At 27.6% G+C, this 17,192-nt stretch overlaps 1 protein-coding gene across 12 annotated transcripts in view; it reads left to right on the forward strand.

Moving 5' to 3' along the window:
• The window catches only part of LOC127278580 (potassium voltage-gated channel protein eag), a 1,151,741-nt gene that overhangs the window by 629,402 nt on the left and 505,147 nt on the right, over positions 1–17,192 (forward strand). The gene's annotated exons all lie outside the window — the stretch shown is intronic.

A 17,192-nucleotide genomic window follows, 5' to 3' on the forward strand; every position in this document is an offset into this window, starting at 1 on the left:
AGTTTTAGCTTTAGTTTCAGCCCACATAAAAGGTTCTATGGCCATTTGTTCAAACTTTTCCGAAATTAATTTTTGTGACTCAAAAATGTAATACCAATGACTTTGGAGTCATGGTGCCCAGTACCGGGGCAAGGATAGTTAAAAGAATCCAAATGCTAAAATTGGCATAGAAAATCAGTAAATTTTCGGTTTCTTTATTTTATTGGATTTAGACTATTCAATATTGATATATCAAGTATTAACAACATGTTTTGAACATTTTCTAAATATCAATTATTGCATTAAAATTCGTCTGAACTAAAATCTGAGGTTTAACCAATTTTCTTCAGATGATCACCAATTTCTTGGTCAATAAGCTTCTTTTTTCGTATTTAATTACATACCATTATGTATATCAACATATAAAGAACAATTAAACATTTTTTTATAATTTGCAGTCGCATTAGCAGGATTTTATCGAGCCGTAATAGCCCTAACTATCCTTGCCCCATGAGCCCATATTTCAGTTTTTTCTAAATTTTAAGGAACGACGTTAATTAATTTGAAAATAAATACGATATTCGTGTTCAGCAGGAAATTTCACTCCGGAAAACACTTACGAAAATAAATATTCGGAAGCACTAATATAGAAAACAGTATGATAAACACTACGTTGACATTTTAGCAAAACAGACTTTTTACAAAAATAAACTCCTGACTTCGCAAATGGTGGCAGATTGACTTCCAATTTTTACTATCATCTATTGGTGTTAAGACGCAAATATACCATGAATGACGCGAATTTTGAGCAAGCCGTCTAAACATAACAGCAACTAACTATCCTTACCCCTTAACTATCCTTGCCCCATCCTCCCCTACTGAGTTTAATTTTATAACTGAAATGAAATGTGTTCAACTGCTAATGCTTGGTTGGTCTACAACACTGCCTTCTACGGTAATGTTCTGGACATTTCCCTATCTGTGAGAAATACAAAAGATAGCTTTAATTATCGCGATCGTGTTCACTAGGGCTTTATCCCAATATAATCCAAAATGTTAAGTTAGCTATCACGGCAAACGAAAACAAGAATGTGCACTCTGAGATAATCTTCTCCAGGGAAAACTAGAAGGGAGACGATTGGGTTGAAGAATCAGGCATGTATGTACCAGATACTCTTACCTGTTGTGATCTAGGAACATCAAGGAACTTCTCAGAGAAATATCTTAAATCAAGGGGCATTCTAAGTAAAAGATACCTTCCTGAGCTTCGCATCCAGGTGATAGAGAATGCTCCAGTACTTTAGGTTCTTGGATGATGACGTGGGACGAGGAAGTCAAGGAAGGTTCATTTGACACGGAGGCACCCATAGTCAAGCATATCTTTCTTTGCTCTACCTGTATTCAATGAGGAGCACCTCAATTGTAAACCTGTAATCATTGATTACAGGTTTACAATTGAGGGTTCACATGCAATAAGGGGATACGCATGAAAGTGAAAGTCCCCGCGTACAGCGATTCTGCGGCTGCGCGAGGGGCTAACGAAAATACTGCGCGTCCCCTTATTGTATGTGAACCCTCAATTGAGGTGCTCCTCATTGAATACAGGTAGAGCAAAGAAAGGATTACAGGTCATTGAATAAAGGTAGCCACACGGAAAGAATTTTGAGACGTCTGCTGTGCGGACGCTTCGAGAACTACGTGGCATGGGATGTCCTTTCACTATGCACATGTGGTGTGCATTTTCGAGACATCAAACGTTCTGGTTTCGGCGCAACTGTTAGTTCGGGCCTATGCTCACGTGGTGTCTTTCTACTCGGTGCATGATAGACGCATGGTTTCAAATCATGGTATATTGTGTTATAGAGACTAACCTCATTTTTATATTTATAAATGGGTTGTCACTATTTTTTCTGTTTATCCTTTTAATTGTAAAAATTCTTCTAACCTACTTTTAACTGCTTAAAGAATTTTCATTCAATAATTAATAAGAGGATTTATTTTCTTAATCAATAACATAAATAAAACTTTCTTAGATATTGTTTTAAATTAAAGAAAACAATAAAAAAAAATTTTGTATATATATATATATGAAGACAATTAATTTTGACAATACTTCTCACTTCATAAAAGTTATTCACTATTCACATTCAATGACTTTTACTTAATTTATAACATAAATATTGATATGGAAACATATAAAACAAAAAGACAAAACTGTGTTAAAAATAAAATTTATTTTTAATTTATAAAAATAAATAAATCTCTCATATAAATATTAAAATATGTATTTTATGTACAAGAATTTTATTCTATAACTAGCGATATATTCCTCGCTCGCTAACGCTCGCTCGGTTGAAGTTTTACTTTTTTTCCTTTACGTATTGTTGTTTATTCATATGTATATTTATTTTTTGTTTTAAAATATTATTTCATTATAAATTATAATAATTCAATTTTTTTAATTTTCAAATTACTTTTTAAAAAAAATTTAATTTAATGTAATAAAACAAATTTTATATGTCTGTTGACTTAAATTCTGATTTTATTCTACAATATTGATTGTAAATTGTTTCTCTTTTTTTCAATTGCTACTAAATGCTATGTAAGGAAAACTGGTAAGGGCCTTACCACTTTTCCTAACGAATACCCTACTTTTTAATATTATATAGTATTCAAATTTGTAAATCTAAAAATATATTTTTAATTCAATATAATGAGTCGGTATCAAAACTACACAAGAATTTTCATAAAAAAGTTATATTGTACAAAACATAAAAATTGTTATTTTTTACATTATACTTTTTTAATGTTGTTTTTATTTTTTGTAAATTTTAACTTTTTTTAAATGAAAAAATTTTTTTTTTTAATTTGTTATTTTGTACATTGAATTTTTTTTTGTTTTTTCTTAACGTTATTTTTTACATAATTTTTTTAGTTATTTTTTACATAATTTTTTTTGGTTATATTTTACATAATTTTTTTTGTTATTTTTTACATATAGAAAAAAATTTTTCGTTATTTTTTTGGGGCGGTTTGAGGTGCCCACAAACTGAATGCATACATTGAAACTGTATATAAGCTGCATTTACAAGTACAAATGAATTTTAACATTAATTCATATGCAGTTTAAAGTTTGGGTCAGTTGGGGTAAATGGGGACAAAATCCCTATTTTTCACAAATTACGTAAGTTGCTTCCTTTAAAAGGTAATATTTGCTGGTTTATATTTTTTAAGTTGTTATTTACATTCCCAGGATTAATTTTATGCAGCAGAAATAAATTTAGGTAAGCTTTAAACGCATGAAACTGACTGTCCTTATTTACAGTAAGATTTAAAAAAAAATTTTAAATTTGGGGTAAATGGGGACAGCATAGTTTCTACGAAAGGTTTAAGAAAAACGTTTCCTTAAGTATATTACTGTACTAAGGGATGGAAAAACTTGAAAATTTTTGTCAATTTGGTTAATAATAACACTAAAAATTTGAAAACTCGGAGTAAATGGGGACATTTTGTTATTATTAACCAAATCGACAAAAATCAAAAATTCAAGTGGATTTTTGTTAAGGAAATCATAAGGAATAAGAAAAAATTTTTGTATGATTTTTAAGTTTGTTTTCTTTGAAATGCGAGACAAAATACTTAAATAAAAAAAATAATAAAAGATATCAATTAAGCAAAAATCAATTTATAAAAAAAATTTAAGTTCGTCCGCCCTATTAACAATTTCTTTCAAGTATTATTATCCCTTAATACAGTAATATACTTAAGGAAACGTTTTTCTTAAACCTTTCGTAGAAACTATGCTGTCCCCATTTACCCCAAATTTAAATTTTTTTTTTAAATCTGACTGTAAATAAGGACAGTCAGTTTCATGCGTTTAAAGCTTATCTAAATTTATTTCTGCTGCATAAAATTAATCCTGGGAATGTAAATAACAACTTAAAAAATATAAACCAGCAAATATTACCTTTTAAAGGAAGCAACTTACGTAATTTGTGAAAAATAGGGATTTTGTCCCCATTTACCCCAACTGACCCAAACTTTAAACTGCATACGAATTAATGTTAAAATTCATTTGTACTTGTAAATGCAGCTTATATACAGTTTCATTGTATGCATTCAGTTTGTGGGCACCTCAAACCGCCCCAAAAAAATAACGAAAAATTTTTTTCTATATGTAAAAAATAACAAAAAAAATTATGTAAAATATAACCAAAAAAAATTATGTAAAAAATAACTAAAAAAATTATGTAAAAAATAACGTTAAGAAAAAACAAAAAAAAATTCAATGTACAAAATAACAAATTAAAAAAAAAATTTTTTCATTTAAAAAAAGTTAAAATTTACAAAAAATAAAAACAACATTAAAAAAGTATAATGTAAAAAATAACAATTTTTATGTTTTGTACAATATAACTTTTTTATGAAAATTCTTGTGTAGTTTTGATACCGACTCGTTCGATTATATATTTAATTAAATAATCAATTAATAGTACTAATTAATTATATTGAGTCGGTATCAAAACTACACAAGAATTTTCATAAAAAAGTTATATTGTACAAAACATAAAAATTGTTATTTTTTACATTATACTTTTTTAATGTTGTTTTTATTTTTTGTAAATTTTAACTTTTTTTTAAATGAAAAAATTTTTTTTTTAATTTGTTATTTTGTACATTGAATTTTTTTTTGTTTTTTCTTAACGTTATTTTTTACATAATTTTTTTAGTTATTTTTTACATAATTTTTTTTGGTTATATTTTACATAATTTTTTTTGTTATTTTTTACATATAGAAAAAAATTTTTCGTTATTTTTTTGGGGCGGTTTGAGGTGCCCACAAACTGAATGCATACAATGAAACTGTATATAAGCTGCATTTACAAGTACAAATGAATTTTAACATTAATTCGTATGCAGTTTAAAGTTTGGGTCAGTTGGGGTAAATGGGGACAAAATCCCTATTTTTCACAAATTACGTAAGTTGCTTCCTTTAAAAGGTAATATTTGCTGGTTTATATTTTTTAAGTTGTTATTTACATTCCCAGGATTAATTTTATGCAGAAGAAATAAATTTAGGTAAGCTTTAAACGCATGAAACTGACTGTCCTTATTTACAGTCAGATTTAAAAAAAAAATTTAAATTTGGGGTAAATGGGGACAGCATAGTTTCTACGAAAGGTTTAAGAAAAACGTTTCCTTAAGTATATTACTGTATTAAGGGATAATAATACTTGAAAGAAATTGTTAATAGGGCGGACGAACTTAAATTTTTTTTATAAATTGATTTTTGCTTAATTGATATCTTTTATTATTTTTTTTATTTAAGTATTTTGTCTCGCATTTCAAAGAAAACAAACTTAAAAATCATACAAAAATTTTTTCTTATTCCTTATGATTTCCTTAACAAAAATCCACTTGAATTTTTGATTTTTGTCGATTTGGTTAATAATAACAAAATGTCCCCATTTACTCCGAGTTTTCAAATTTTTAGTATTATCATTAACCAAATTGACAAAAATTTTCAAGTTTTTCCATCCCTTAGTACAGTAATATACTTAAGGAAACGTTTTTCTTAAACCTTTCGTAGAAACTATGCTGTCCCCATTTACCCCAAATTTAAAATTTTTTTTTAAATCTTACTGTAAATAAGGACAGTCAGTTTCATGCGTTTAAAGCTTACCTAAATTTATTTCTGCTGCATAAAATTAATCCTGGGAATGTAAATAACAACTTAAAAAATATAAACCAGCAAATATTACCTTTTAAAGGAAGCAACTTACGTAATTTGTGAAAAATAGGGATTTTGTCCCCATTTACCCCAACTGACCCAAACTTTAAACTGCATATGAATTAATGTTAAAATTCATTTGTACTTGTAAATGCAGCTTATATACAGTTTCAATGTATGCATTCAGTTTGTGGGCACCTCAAACCGCCCCAAAAAAATAACGAAAAATTTTTTTCTATATGTAAAAAATAACAAAAAAAATTATGTAAAATATAACCAAAAAAAATTATGTAAAAAATAACTAAAAAAATTATGTAAAAAATAACGTTAAGAAAAAACAAAAAAAAATTCAATGTACAAAATAACAAATTAAAAAAAAAATTTTTTTTATTTAAAAAAAGTTAAAATTTACAAAAAATAAAAACAACATTAAAAAAGTATAATGTAAAAAATAACAATTTTTATGTTTTGTACAATATAACTTTTTTATGAAAATTCTTGTGTAGTTTTGATACCGACTCAATCGAACTGATCTTCGTATTTATCAAAGCCAAAACGCATGTTAAATCGTTTTAGCTATCTCCGTAATCAATGATTTAAAAATCTAAAAGGGTTATATCTTCGGAAGTGTGCATTGATTGAGTGCATTTGTGTAAAATTGGGAGTGACATGAGATATACTTAAGGAAACGTTTTTCTTAAACCTTTCGTAGAAACTATGCTGTCCCCATTTACCCCAAATTTAAAATTTTTTTTTAAATCTTACTGTAAATAAGGACAGTCAGTTTCATGCGTTTAAAGCTTACCTAAATTTATTTCTGCTGCATAAAATTAATCCTGGGAATGTAAATAACAACTTAAAAAATATAAACCAGCAAATATTACCTTTTAAAGGAAGCAACTTACGTAATTTGTGAAAAATAGGGATTTTGTCCCCATTTACCCCAACTGACCCAAACTTTAAACTGCATATGAATTAATGTTAAAATTCATTTGTACTTGTAAATGCAGCTTATATACAGTTTCAATGTATGCATTCAGTTTGTGGGCACCTCAAACCGCCCCAAAAAAATAACGAAAAATTTTTTTCTATATGTAAAAAATAACAAAAAAAATTATGTAAAATATAACCAAAAAAAATTATGTAAAAAATAACTAAAAAAATTATGTAAAAAATAACGTTAAGAAAAAACAAAAAAAAATTCAATGTACAAAATAACAAATTAAAAAAAAAATTTTTTCATTTAAAAAAAGTTAAAATTTACAAAAAATAAAAACAACATTAAAAAAGTATAATGTAAAAAATAACAATTTTTATGTTTTGTACAATATAACTTTTTTATGAAAATTCTTGTGTAGTTTTGATACCGACTCAATCGAACTGATCTTCGTATTTATCAAAGCCAAAACGCATGTTAAATCGTTTTAGCTATCTCCGTAATCAATGATTTAAAAATCTAAAAGGGTTATATCTTCGGAAGTGTGCATTGATTGAGTGCATTTGTGTAAAATTGGGAGTGACATGAGATGCTTTATTCTTTGTTTTTTAGAAAAATTGTCAAGAATTTATAATTTAAAATTCAAATTTTATAAATATTTTTAAAAAAATTTTATGGTGTTGCTGTTAATGAAAAATTATAATACAATGTAATGAATATAAACATGAAACATCAATTCAAAAAACAAGATTTATTGATTCATATTATCGAAAAAAATAAACATATATCAAATTTTAAATTATTATTGTTAAATAATAATTAAATTCTTAAACCATAAGAAGTCTTATTTGTGTCAAAGTCATTTGCGACGCCATAATTACAGTCATGCATGAAATTATTAACATTTTTTCATTTTCCATTTCCATTTTTTAATATTATATAATAAAGGAACCCAAGCAGCACGGTGTATCCCCTCAACATCCCTTGAATATCACCGTGGAATATTCCAATGATTTTCAAAGAAAACCAAAAAATATATATATATGCAAGCAATATTGAGGGAATATTCCAGTGATATGGATGAAATATTCCACGGTTATATTAAATTAAATTTTTTTTAATCTTCCTGATTATTTAAATAACAATTTATAACACAATTCCATGATTTCAACACATTAATAAAGTGGTTCATTTAATGAAAATATTTAGCTTCTTCATCTTGATTAACAGAACTTATACTATTAGTTTTAAAAAATTAAAAATTTTCATTTTTTGTGAAAAATAATGCCAGCAATTATATTCTGACAAAAATCAATTAAAATGTTTATATAGGAAAAAGTTATTTAAAAAATTCAATTAAAAAATAAGGAGAAATGTAAAAGATATCGAAAAATGAAAAAAAAATTAAGAATGAAGAAATAAAATTACAAAATATTGAAAAATGTAAAGAATATCGAGAAAATTGTAGAAAAAGAAAATTAGAAGCCAATAATAATATTAATTTAAAATGTTTGAAGTTAGCAAATAATATAGTAATTTGGATGTTTTTTGTTAATTTTGTCCAGCTAAGCATTTTCTTTCAGAAATGCCAGAGGATAAAAAGTTTAGTACATGTTGTCATAAAGGCAAAGTTTTGTTAACTGAATATCCATTACCCCCGGTAGAATTAAAGGAAATTGTTTGTGGTCAAACTGCAATTAGTAATCATTATAAAAAATGTATAAGAAGCTACAACAATACAATAGCGTTTGCAAGATTTGGTGCAACATATGCTTCTTTACAAAATAAAGGTCCTCAAGTCTTTAAAATGTGTGGTCAAATTTACCATAACACATATTCATTACATCCCAAAGAAAATGAATTCAGAAAGTATGGTCAACTGTATATAATTGACAATGAATTAGCTACACAAAGTCGTAAAGATATTAATAATAACTGCAGAAATGATATTTTATCTAATTTAGATAAGTTGATCAGAAAAATTAACCCTTATGCTAAAGCGTACAAAATGATGTACGAAGTAGAAAAAGAAGGACAAGAATTTGTTACTAATAATAATAATCTACCTCGAGAAATTAAAATGATTATGAAAAGAGATATTAATTTAGATAAAAACCGATATAACTCTCCTGTTACAAATGAAGTTGCTGTTGTATTTGTTGATGAAAATGATGAACCTCCAATAAAACGCGATTTTTGTGTATATTCTAAATTTGATAAACCAATTAGCATCCCTGCAATAAGTAGATATGTAGATCCAATGACATATCCTTTAATATATCCTGCAGGAGGTAGTGGTTGGATGCCGAAATTATTATCAAAAGATCAAAGAAACAATATAACAGCTTTACAGTTTTACTCATTTAAAATTAGTGTTAGAGATGAGTTTAGTCCATTTCTTAATTTAGGTAAATTAAGCCAACAATTTATTGTCGATGCTTTTGTAAAAATTGAAGGTGCAAGATTATATTTTATAAAGAAACAACAACATATCTTGAGAACTGAATTATACTCTGGATTAATGGATTATTTACATAAGGGTCAAACCATTATATTTCAACTAAAGTGGTCGCTGACTAATTTTTAAAAATTATAATACTTTGCAGGAATGATTTTGAAGTTATCAAGATCACGAAATGAAAAGAATTTTATTAAAAATTTAAATATTTATTGTAAAATATGAATTTAAAGTATATGAGGTGCTAAAAACTGTCAATTTTTTAGCCATTAGAAAATATGCAAAAAAACATAGAATTTACCATAAAAATAAAAAAAAATTATTGGAATTTACTAAGAATGAATAAATTTATCATTATCAATTGATATAATTATTTAAAGATGTGAAGTAATATATAAAATATGATTTCCAAGTGCACCTGTCAAATAACCTAATTTTGCGATTTTTATTCATTAATTATAAAAAATAGAAAACATTAAATTAAATAAAAACTTACCAAATATGAAGTTCTTGCCATAAACTTTTAGAATTTCTTTGCACTTTTCTTCTTTTCTATTCATAAGTATGAAAAATTTAAAAAATAAAATAGCTACTTTGTCTATTTTCACTATTTTTGAAAGTCAATAACTTTCTTGGAGAAAAATGAAAAAATATGGGGTTTCGAAAATTATTTAAATACACACTACATATACATTCACTGAAAATTTCGCATTGGTCCCGAAGCTATTTTCGAAGATAAAGTAAATTAAAAATTTCGTATTTTTTAGGCTATATTGACATGGGTTTTAAAGGTATTAAATCAATGTGAAGTTTGTCGTCACCAGTGAACCACCTTCACATTGATTTAAAATCCATGTCCATATAGCCTAAAAAATACGAAATTTTTAATTTACTTTATCTTCGAAAATAGCTTCGGGACCAATGCGAAATTTTCAGTGAATGTATATGTAGTGTGTATTTAAATAATTTTCGAAACCCCATATTTTTTCATTTTTCTCCAAGAAAGTTATTGACTTTCAAAAATAGTGAAAATAGACAAAGTAGCTATTTTATTTTTTAAATTTTTCATACTTATGAATAGAAAAGAAGAAAAGTGCAAAGAAATTCTAAAAGTTTATGGCAAGAACTTCATATTTGGTAAGTTTTTATTTAATTTAATGTTTTCTATTTTTTATAATTAATTAATAAAAATCGCAAAATTAGGTTATTTGACAGGTGCACTTGGAAATCATATTTTATATATTACTTCACATCTTTAAATAATTATATCAATTGATAATGATAAATTTATTCATTCTTAGTAAATTCCAATATTTTTTTTTTATTTTTATGGTAAATTCTATGTTTTTTTGCATATTTTCTAATGGCTAAAAAATTGACAGTTTTTAGCACCTCATATACTTTAAATTCATATTTTACAATAAATATTTAAATTTTTAATAAAATTCTTTTCATTTCGTGATCTTGATAACTTCAAAATCATTCCTGCAAAGTATTATAATTTTTAAAAATTAGTCAGCGACCACTTTAGTTGAAATATAATGGTTTGACCCATAAGAGAACAGAAGAGAAGAAAATTGTTCAAATTCGTAAAATGTTTATATTGCCATCTAGTTTTGTTGGAAGCTCTAGAGCATTACAACAAACTTTTAGTGATGCAATTTGTTTAGTTCAAAAATATGGTAAACCTGATTTGTTTATAACTATGACATGTAATCCTAAATGGAAAGAAATTACTGATAATATTAAAAAAATGAAGATGTAATAAATAGGCCAGATATAGTTGCAAGAGTATTTAAACAGAAAGTAAAAGAATAGCTTCATAAAATTACTGTGAAAGAAATATTTGGTACTTGTATTGCTTACACATATGTAATAGAATTTCAGAAGAGAGGATTACCGCATATTTACTTATTACTATATTTACATATAGATGACAAAATAAGAACAACATACGATGTCGACAACTTTATTTCAGCAGAAATACCTGGTGAAATAACTAATCCACGTTTATTTAATTTAGTAAAGCAATTTATGATTCATGGACCATGTGGAAAACAGAACTTAACTTCTCCTTGTTTGAACATAAATACAAACAAGTGCACTAAAAATTATTCTAAACAATTTAATGATAATACAGAATTTAATAATAAAAGGCTGCGCTAGAAATTATCGGCTGCGCCTTTCAAAAGTTAAAACAATACAAAGCTACGCTGAACAAGAGCGGCTGCACCTTTTAAAAATTTTAATAAAAAATAAATGGTTGCGCTCAGAAACATCGGCTGCGCTTTACAAACAAATATACATATAAAATAGCTGCGCTGGAAAATCGCAGCTGCGCCTAAAATCAATGTCGTAAAAAACACTTAAATATTAATTTTTCTAGGCAGGTTACTTTTAGTTAATTAATTACTTTTCATAATACCATTATGTAAATTTTTTATACTAATAAAAAAACAGTTTCTAAATGAAATTAATAATTAGTACTTTTACTTCATTAATTACTGTTCATACATTTATTGTTTTTTTTTAATAATAAAACCACAATATTTAAATGAATTTCATAAATAGTATTACTTTGTGAAAAAAATTTTTTTTTAGCTGAGATTTAAAATAGTGACGTATTTTATGTTTTATTATCGTAAAAAAATAAAAAATTGCAAAAAATTGCAAAAAATTTTTTTTGCAAAAAATCGCGCAAAAAAAATTTGGCATTTTTTTTTTGAATAGACATGTATGTAAGGCATGTGATTTCAAATTTTGAAGGAAAACTGTAAATAACTTCAAAAAGAAAACGAAAAATTTGTTTTTGGTGTCGGTCGGTGTCGGTCGTTTTAGAACTTAATATAATAAGAAGGATTTTATAATACAGTTAGATATTTTTAAAATGTAATTGATTTTGTTTTAATAAATTTTAAATTTGTTTTAAACAACTTTTAGTGCACTCTTATGTGCTATTACAATATATATTTTACTTTGAATTTATCTGTACCTAATATACGAATTTAATCAACAATGAATTTAAAAATAAAAGTAAATACATTTATATGTATTAAAAAAAAGCGAATACAAATTTATCAAAATATTTTTAATTTTCTTATATTATTAATATCATCCGTAACAATGTTTATTTCAATAAGAATTTGATTCTTAATTACTTAAAGTAAGGTACTTTTAATGGAAACACATCACTTTTGACACTTCTAAATAGCATCTATAGTTAACATAACCTAAAAAACGCGTGACACACGCAAACGCACGATCCTCATGCGAACGAAACTTCTCTTGTCTTGACTTATGCACATGAGACGTGCATTTTTTCGAGACAAGTGATATCCCCCACTTTCATACATCTGTTCGCGCGATTCGATTACAGGTCATTCGCCCGAATCCACTCACCCGAATGACCATTCGCCCGAATGTAAAATTCCCGAATTTTTTTTGCCCGAAAACATTTGCCCGAATACATTTACCCGAAAACTAATAAATTCGGGCATTCGGGCAATAGAAAAATTGTTGTTGGTCATAAGTAAAAGAAATTTATTTGACAGAGAAACTTGAAAATTACAAAATTTATTGGAAATACGAGAATTATTATAATTGTATGTTGTGAGACAGATTCGTTAAAAATTCAATAATTCGATCTTCTTCTTTGTAAGATTTGTATTCCTCTGTGATTTTTTGATATCTTCGTTGTAGTGCGACCCATTGTTTACGAGGTGCAACTTTAATATTTCGCCCTAAACTCAGCTCAACCAGATAAGTTTCTGTATCTTGCTGTTCCTTTTGCAACTGTTTAAGGAAAGAATACAAGTCTGGATGATTTTTATTCATCAGCACTCTAAACCGGTTGTGCCAACCCTCGCTAACATTGTTGGTACGATGGAGTCCTTGAAGGGTAGCTTCATGCTGGTTCCACAAATCAGGAGAGTAGCGAGGTGGGACAGCTTGACGGCGACCACGACCCCTTCTTCCACGGATATACGTATGATCAAAGTAATCCAATACGTCCAACAATTCATCAGAGATCACATTTGACAATTCTTCGAAGGCATCTATTACATCAGACGGAGGGACAAAAGCAAGACTCAAAATCATATGCGTTTGCTTTCGTATGGTATCATCATTTGGATCATTGTAATTGGTTTGCAATCCTTCGTTTTGTATTTTCCTGTAAAGTAATTGTCCTAGGTGAAAAAAGCAACAACTTACAGGAATCCCAGGATATACTGACCGACAGGCATTAATTATTGCGATTTCAAAATCGGAAACAAATCTCATGGGTCTACAATTGTGAATACCATATGAGGTAGCAGCAGACTCTATTGCTCTGAAAACCGCTTCGTACTGCTGAGTTTCTTTTGATGATAGTAGAGCAAATACGAAAGGAAAAGCAAGTACTTGTTGTTCATTGCCTCGATTTCCTGGCTTTATCACTTGGCCCATAATGGTGAAAAGTTGGGTAAAAATAGAAGGCGAAACTTTGAAGGTGCCATCGGCATACCAGGTGTCACTATTAGACAGGCGTTCTAAGTTGTTACGGGTGGAAAAGACCAATATACGACCATCACGAATATCCTCATCGGATTGAGAATCATAAATAAGAAAGCGATCGTTCGATAACGTTCTCTGATAGCGTTGAGGTACCTCATCGATGTCCTCTAAACTTTTTGGGTTTGGTGGTAGTTGGCGTCTTCTTTCTCGTCTTAAGCTCTTTTTAAAATTTTCCCGCTCAGGAAGATTTGCCAAAACACCAGGAGTCAAATTACCAATATTGTTACGTAAAATCTGTTGACAATCAAATCGTATGTACAAAAAAGCAATATTTTTTTTATTTATTTATATTTAAAATTGATTTAAAATTTATATGAGAATCTAATAAAATTTATATTTGTTGAAATACGTTTAAAATTAAAATAATACCTGCGCTGGAGGGCACTCCGGGTGCTCTTCTGCAGCTCGTTTCAAATTAGCCTTCACCAATTCAGCTTTAACAACATCTTGGTTTGGCGGATGTTCATGAGGAGATTGTTCTGGACCTTTTAATACAATTATTTCCGCAGCAGTCTGCAATGTTATTGCACGTCCTTTACATTCTTTCCTTCGCACCAACTGACAATCCCAATAAAATTTGTTGTTTTTGGACGGTTTTGATCGCACATATATATATCCTTCAATAATTAATTTCTTGCCTGCAATTCTAGGTTTGTCTACATTTAAGTCTATTGTGCGAAATATTTGTAATTTATATAATAACTATGAATTTTGAACTGGAAATTGATTTTGAACACTAGAATTTTGACGTTTTAATGTTATGATACAAAAACAAATGACTGGGTGTCATTTGTTTTTAAATGTTAAATTCAGGCATTTTAAATTCAGGCAAATGGTTTTCGGGTGAATCGATTCGGGCAAATGCATTCGGGTAAATAAATTCGGGGATATTAACATTCGGGCGAATGGTCATTCGGGCGAATGGATTCGGGTGAATAGATTCGGGCGAATGGGTCACAATGGGTATATCAGGTGACTGGGACTAGAAGTACAAGTCATGCGCGGTAAGCGACATAGCAGACGTCTCGAAATTCTTTTCGTGCAGGAGCAAGGAGTGAGATCGCTTCCAGTTAGCTATAGGTGCACTTCAAAGCAAGTCGGAAGAAGTTTCGAGTTGCTAGACGACAGTAAGAAGTGGGTGAAGAGAGTGACACTACTAGTTAAGCTGTCTACTTTCTCTCTCTTTGCCGGGCGACTATCTTATCACGATACTTCTGTCGTTACAGTGTGAAAATCCACATCGAATCCTTTATTGGTTTCCATGTGGTATCTCATGTAGAATTAAAAAATTTGACGTTTTGAAAAATAAATTTCTTTTGGATGTCTCTAAAACAGTAACAGGTATTCTGATGAGTACCTTATGGGATTCTATATGGGATGGAATCCATTGGTATACAGGGTGTTCAAAAAGTATGAAAACTTGCAAATATCTCTAAAAGTACGCAGTTTCGTGAAAAATGTTTAATGCAAGAGTTGTTCCCAACAAAAAGTTGTACATTTTTGAATCCAATAAAGGCCCTACAGTGAAAAAAAAGTATCACGAAAATCCATACTCTTTGAGATATTTCCAAGTTTCAATACTTTTTGAACACACTGTATATATATCTAAAATACGTTTTAGCAAAAATTAATTAAAATTTTTATAATTTTTAAAAAAATATTATTAAGGGAACTGTTTGGTTTAGAATTGACAAAAAAGACACGTTTTAAAATTTTTATTGTAAAAAAAGTATTAATGAAATTGAGAAAAATTCTTTTTAGACATTGTTGCACATTACGTAGAAAATTTAAAAAAATGTTTGAGTGTACTATTTAGTTTCATTTCGTAGCTGTAGGTGGCGTCTTTCGAAAGGTAGCTTTTTCTGGTGCACTTGATTCCAGACAACCAGTAATACATAAATTCAAAAGTGAATCTGTTCATAAAGGTTTATTTTAGACAATAAACCTAAAAAAGATTTTTTAAAAGGTTTTTTTTATTTTTTATGTAATGGAGAGTTTCCTGTTATGCAGCAGCCGCGGTTGTGCAACACTTGTCATTTTGTTTATGTTTCTTTATCTATTATTGATATGATACTTATGTCAAATTATGGTCATGTTATAAGGATGTTTTAGAGCAAACACGGATCCAAGAAATATTTTTTAACCTTTTTTGAGCACTATGTAAAAACAAGGAAATGATCCTTTATGTTTTTTTCATAAACATTTTGCTTTTTCGTGGAGGAAGCAATGAATTTCTCCAATTCAATTAATTCATTTAAAACATTTCGTGTTGAAAATTGTTTTAAATTAATTAAATTTTTTGAAAAATTAAGAAAATATTTATTAATTTTGGGTGTAACATTTACCGAATCGATTCGTTTCAAACATTTTTAGCTAAAATATGAATTTTTGGTTTTTCAATTTTTATTAATTCTTAAAATTTAAATCAAATCTGTACTTTATGGTCAACTTTAACGTCAAAATTTGACCTGTCCCCACAGGATGTTTAAACCAAAAAGTTAATATTTTTAGCAATGGGCACTAATAAATACAATTTCTGTTGCTATTTAGTATTGTATATTGTAGTGGAATTAAATAAAAAAACGTTTGATCAAAAAAATAATTATTTTTTTTGCTATTTATACTTGAATGCACTTTTGTGTGTTATTCTGCGTTTTATTATTAAACATTGAATTATTTAAAAAAAAGTCAAATGTTAATATAGTTCTACTTCAGTAACAGCAAAAGTTATATTCCTTAAATTGATCCATGAAGAAAGTATTCAATTTTCTAATTGATTTATCATTTTTTTACACATTTCAAGATTCAAATTTGTACAGGGCATCACAAAATCGTGTCCACCGGCATCCACCGACCCTTCAATATTTAAAAAAAAAATAGAATATAATTAAATAATAAAGGTTAAATAAAGTGTAGTTATATTATTTTAGTCTATATATGAGGCAAAATTCCTGAAATGTCCGAACAAAAAATTAAAAGTTCTCGAATTTAATCCATACTTTTCTAAAATGTTGTTATTGTTGGTGAAAGTCTAAAAATCAATTATTATTGAATTTAATAAAATAGTTTTTAAATTACAACGTTTTTAATTTTTGACTTTTGAAAAAAAAATTTTTTTCAATGTACAATATTTATAAGTAGAATGCATAAAAGTTAACATATATATAATGATTTTAAAGCTTTTTTGAAGAGCTACACGCTGTTAATAAAAATTTTTTTTTTTAAATAATATTTGACCTTGAAATTCAAGGTCAAAATGTTAATTTACGTTTATATCAAAATCGGATTTTTTAAAATTATTTTTAACTATCTCAATGGAAAGCTTGACTAATTTCCTACAAAACATGTAATTTTCAGAGTGGGATCTTTTAAAGTTTTTGAGATATTAATTACTTAATTAATTAATGTTTATAACAAATGAAATATTTTACAAACGAATAAAGTTACCGTAATTCTGAAGTTAGTAATTAAAAGTTAACGTAATTCCGCATTCAACGAGCCCTATATGAAGTATTTTGGATGAGTAGATGGTT

This window comes from Leptopilina boulardi, unplaced genomic scaffold (assembly GCF_019393585.1).
Source record: "Leptopilina boulardi isolate dan_hultmark-lab unplaced genomic scaffold, ZJU_Lbou_2.1 LbouV2_208, whole genome shotgun sequence".
Taxonomy (NCBI): Eukaryota; Metazoa; Arthropoda; class Insecta; order Hymenoptera; family Figitidae; genus Leptopilina; species Leptopilina boulardi.